Source organism: Ovis canadensis, chromosome X, assembly GCF_042477335.2.
Source record: "Ovis canadensis isolate MfBH-ARS-UI-01 breed Bighorn chromosome X, ARS-UI_OviCan_v2, whole genome shotgun sequence".
Lineage (NCBI taxonomy): Eukaryota > Metazoa > Chordata > Mammalia > Artiodactyla > Bovidae > Ovis > Ovis canadensis.
In genome coordinates this window covers 37,977,985-37,983,486 of record NC_091727.1, presented here as the reverse complement: position 1 = coordinate 37,983,486, position 5,502 = coordinate 37,977,985, and the positions used below count along the sequence as shown (strand labels likewise).

Here is a 5,502-nt window from a genome sequence, read left to right as displayed (position 1 = left end):
GCAGCCCACTCCAGTGTTCTTGCCTGGGGAATCCTGGGGACTGGGGAGCCTGGTGGGCTACCGTCTATGGGGTTGCACAGAGTCGGACACGACTGAAGTGACTTAGCAGCAGCAGCAGCATGGTGTACAAAGTATGCAGATGGTGACTGTAGCCATGAAATTAAAAGACGCTTACTCCTTGGAAGAAAAGTTATGACCAACCTAGATAGTATATTCAAAAGCAGAGACATTACTTTGCCGACTAAGGTCCGTCTAGTCAAGGCTATGGTTTTTCCAGTGGTCATGTATGGATGTGAGAGTTGGACTGTGAAGAAGGCTGAGCAACGAAGAATTGATGCTTTTGAACTGTGGTGTTAGAGAAGACTCTTGAGAGTCCCTTGGACTGCAAGGAGATCCAACCAGTCCATTCTGAAGGAGATCAGCCCTGGGATTTCTTTGGAAGGAATGATGCTGAAGCTGAAACTCCAGTACTTTGGCCACCTCATGCGAAGAGTTGACTCATTGGAAAAGACTCTGATGCTGGGAGGGATTGGGGGCAGGAGGAGAAGGGGATGACAGAGGATGAGATGGCTGGATGGCATCACGGACTCGATGGACGTGAGTCTGAGTGAACTCCGGGAGATGGTGATGGACAGGGAGGCCTGGTATGCTGCGATTCATGGGGTCGCAAAGAGTGGGACACGACTGAGCGATTGAACTGAACTGAACTGCAGCTCGGAGCGTCTCGGCTGTGGCTTGCTGCCCTCTAGTGGCCAGCAAGGAACCTCCCACTCCGGCTCTGCCTGGCTTCACTGTGACTTCAGTGAGGAGGGGAAATGGGGACTGGGGTTTGTGCTGAGTATGTGGAGGGCTCCTTGGGAACATTGGAGACTATCAGCTTCTCTACCCAATCCACCATTTACCCAGATAAGAAAATTTTCTTGGTCCAGAACACATTATAGAGGTAGCCATTAGGGCCAGACTTGAACTCGTTGTTTCTATGATGTAAACAGTATTCTAAAGATAATGCTTTCTACTTTCTCTAATGAAAGAGATGGCAGGCAAGATGTGGTTGGAGCAGACCCTCCTGAATATGTCAGCAGGGAAATCAAATGGGAATAGTGTAAACCAAACAAGTTTGTAAACTCTAAAGAAGTACATGTATAATACAGCATTATTTTAGGGAAAAATATCAGTGATCATGTGGCCTCTGCAATAGATTCTTGGGCAAGATGTGCAACTTCTCCAAGCTTCAGCTGGCCCATCTTGGGATAACAATACATCTTGCATGTATGTGTGGCTGAGATCATATGAGTTGATGGTTGAAGGGCTTACTTTACCTTTTACTGTGTTTGACTGACACAGTATTAAAGACTTAATAAATTTAGCTATTATTTATAATGAGGCCCATGCGCCTCGTGCACAGTGAGCCCAAACAAAGCGAAATGTTAGAGTCTGGAGCAGAGAAAGATTCATTGCGGGCCATGATTCTCAGGTAGCTCAGTGGTAAAGAATCTGCCTGCCACTTCAGGAGACACAAGTTCGATCCTTGGGTCAGGAAGATCCCATGGAGGAAGAAATGTCAACCCACTCCAATATTCTTGTCTGGGAAATCCCATGGACAGAGTACGCTGGCGGGCTACAGTCCATGGGGTCACAAAGAGTCCGACACGACTTACGAACTGAGCAGACATGCAAGGAGATAAGGTGGCTCATATCTGAAGAACCTCACACTCCCGGAAGGGTTTCAAGGGAAGCACTTTTAAAAGCCAGATGGGGTGCCTGGGGAATCATGCACAATTCTCTGATGGTCTGATGAGGAAGCAACAGGGTGGTGTCACAGAGGTTAACTTTCTCAGTCCTTAGGCTCCAGGAGGCCTGGGACTTTGTGCTCACAGTCATCAAGTAGTAATATCTTCTATTTGGTGGGAAGTTTTTGCTTCTGCAAAACAACTCAGAAAATGTGTATCAAATGCAATACTATTATCCAGGTACTTCAGAGAGGAGCTAAAGCAGAGTATGTGGGGGGAAGGCACCATAGGATCCTGCTCGGTTACATTATTATTATTTTACTGTTTTATAGTGTTGATTATTCTTTAGGAGATACAGCCCCAGCTTCAGCTTTATGACAGACTAGGAGAACCCTTCCATAAATAGAAACTCTACTTCGCAGTTTATAAGGGTGTTTCAAGTCAATGTTGATCCCACTTAGTTAAAGCAGCACTTAAAATTCCTCATAAAGCTCTCCTCAAAGAGATGGAAGGCTTGTTCTTCTAAGGGGAAGTATGTACTTGAATGGCCACTTGATGTGAAGAAACTGTAGAAGCGATTGAAGTGAACTTTGAAGGCCTTGATAAAATGGACCTCAAAGTCCCCACAGGCTGAAAATTTTGAATCACCTGACTCTCTGACCTGCTTGTTGCCTGGAAATTCATGAGCAGAGGCCGACAGCAGAAGGGACCAAAGACACGTCTCCGCACAAGCTTGTGGCTGACCCCGCCCCACATTCTGGAGGGAAACTCCATTCTCTCCTCCTCGTGGCGGGCACTCAGGTCCCTTTCAGTCACCCAGGGATTCTCCTGGAATGGCATACAGGCTGCCCATGATGGCACCCTCCCTTCCAGCACCACGAGCCAAGAATGCTATCCTAATGGAGGAGAGACGGGCATCAAGCTGAAGGAAATCAAAATAGTAAGACTCTGCAGGATGACTGAACAGAGATCTAAGGAAATGACTGACAGTAAAACCTGGCAAGGATGATTTAGATACCGGTCTGATCTTTGCATGATATAAACATTGTAACTTCTTGTGTCTTGGCAGAAAATAATACAAACATCATCATCTGATTTTTCAGTTCCATCTGACAGTCATAGCATTGATAGAATGCTGTGATTAGGGTACAGAGAGAGGAAACTATACAAGCTTGAATTGTGACATAGAATATACTTAATTCTTCTTTATGGAAGGATAGACGAACAAGTTGGTGAATTGACTGTACTACACAATGGACTATGAATTCCTAAGAAGGATCCATCACTATAAGTCAACAAATATTTCAATATAGACAGTATTAAAGGAATTTCCCTGGTGGTGCAGTGGATATAAGAATTCACCTGCCAGTGCAGGGGATGTGGGTTCAATCCCTGGTCTGGGAAGATCCCACATGCTGGTGCAACTAAGCCCATGTACCACCACTACCAAGCCTGTGTGCTGCAGCTACTAAAGGCCATGCACCTAAAGCCTGTGCTTCACAAGAGAAGCCACCACAATGCAACAAAGAGTAACCCCCTCTTGCTGCAACTAGAGAAAAGCCCATGCAAAGCAACAAAGATCCAATGCAGCCAAAGCTAAAATAAATTATTTTTAAAAGCTATTAGTGTCTGGACTTATAGGGAAAAATCATAATATCAAAATAGCTCATGTTATTGAGCATTTACTGAATACCAGATGCTGTGCAGAGTACTTTTCACACATTATCTCATTTTATTCTTGAGACATACAGCAAATTTTCATATTTTACTGGGGTTCTTTAGAGAATGTCTTTCTTTGCCTTCATATGATTTACCACAATTCATCATTATATATTATTTGGCTATTTGATGTCCAAACATTATAATTGATGTCTGACATAATTGCAGTGTAAGTGGAATCTTTTCTTTTGAAATACGGGTGGGTCCATTTTTCTGGTTGGTGGTGTGGGGGAGGCAGCACTGGGCTTTGCCCCAAGTTTGACCCCCGCTCAGGGTAGCAGTAGTCTGCGTTTCGCTGTCTGCAGACTGAGGAGTGTCTACCTCTCCTGGTTCCCAAGTGCTGCCTTTGCGTACTGACTGCACTGCAACCCAGTGTTCTCTCCCTCCCCAACCTCTACCCTCACCCTCAAGAAGAAAAGAAGAGCTTCCCCTTCAGCAGCCATTCCTCTAATACATTGAAATCCAAGAACATCCCTGAAGGAGCTCATCAATATGAACACTTAAAACCTGCAGAAGCACTGTCGGAAGTGGGAACACGAAGGAAGCTGCCATGTTGCCAGAGAAAGAGGACCTTCATCAGTGGATGACAGTTAACACTATGGATTTCTTTAGCCAGATCACAACTCAGCACTGAAACAAGCTGCAGATCCAAGATCTGAACATCACTGGGAAGATGGTACTAGTTTTGACAGCAGTCACGTGTCCTGCTCCAAAATATATTGACCATTTGATGCCTTGAGTTCAGGATGAACTTGACTGTGAAGCTTTTTCCTTCTAAGATTGGTGTCCCATTTCCCCAAAATCTTATATCTGTGTAAAGACTCTTCTAAAGCATCTGTCCAGAGTTTACTGCCCACCTTTCTTACCACCACTTTGATTCTTTGACATAGCTGCCAGAAAGGGCCTGTCATAGCATGTCCTTTAAGTATTTTATTTGTTCAAGATTTCAATTTGATTGATAGAGGAGAGTTGGCACCACTTCAGGAATTCATTGAGGAGTTTAGATTAAAAGACAGGTTTCTTTAACACAGTTATCCTCTTGTTTCATGTACCGTTTGGCTTGTCTTATTGCTAATCTGCCATAGACTTGTATTGGAGGTTGAATTGTGCAACCCCTGCCAATCATATGTTGCAGTCCTAACCCCCAGTACCTTATTTGGAAGTAGAGTCCTTGCAGATGTAATTAAGTTAAAATGAGGTCATTAGTTTGGACTTTAACCCAGTATGACTGGTGTCATGTAAAGAGGAAATTTGGATATACAGACATGTACAAAGGGAGAATGTCCTGTGAACATGAAAACTTAGACACATCATCCGTTTCTTTAAGTCCAAGAGGGAAACCCTAACAAATCCTTCCCTCACAGCTCTCAGAAGAAACCAACTCTACCCATACCTTGATTTTGAACTTCTGGCCTTCAGAATTGAGAGACAATGCATTTCTGTTTTTCTAAGCCATCTGGCTTGTGGTAATTTGTGTCCTGGCAGCCCTAATTAATACAACCGGTGGTACAAACTTTGAAAAACCAAGGTACAGACACCCATTGTCTGTTAACTGATAAAATTATTCCAGTGGTAGGTTGGCTTCAAAGTAAGAATACAAGAGTGTAGCTAACTTTGATGTACTCGAAAACCTGTTATTTCATGAAGTCACACTTATAATATATGATGATTAACCTGTACTTTATTAGCTTAACATTGTTTCTTTGCTGAAGAAATGAAATCTTTTTCTGATGACAACATAATGGATAGTGAGCATTTCAGCCAATAATTTATTGGTTTCCAAAAGTTTTGAAACCAAATTTCCTAACAGTACAATCACATCACCACATAGGTTTTATTCTACTTCAATCTAAACAATAAAAAGAGACTTTGTTTTTACCATTTAGAACATATGTATTACTTTGTATTTTATTTTCATGTTTGTATAGAAGTGCTTTTTATAGTTAAGAATCTACCTACTTACCTGTCTGCCTATCTTGCTATCTACCTACCTTTAAAAAAATTCATAATTGCTATTTTAATAAGTAATTATATGACACATGTAGCAACTAAA

At 42.8% G+C, this 5,502-nt stretch overlaps 1 pseudogene; it reads left to right on the top strand.

Moving 5' to 3' along the window:
* Positions 1-1,388: 1,388 nt before the first annotated feature.
* Positions 1,389-4,475, top strand: LOC138930693 (MOB kinase activator 1A pseudogene; annotated as a pseudogene).
* The last annotated feature ends 1,027 nt before the right edge of the window (positions 4,476-5,502 follow it).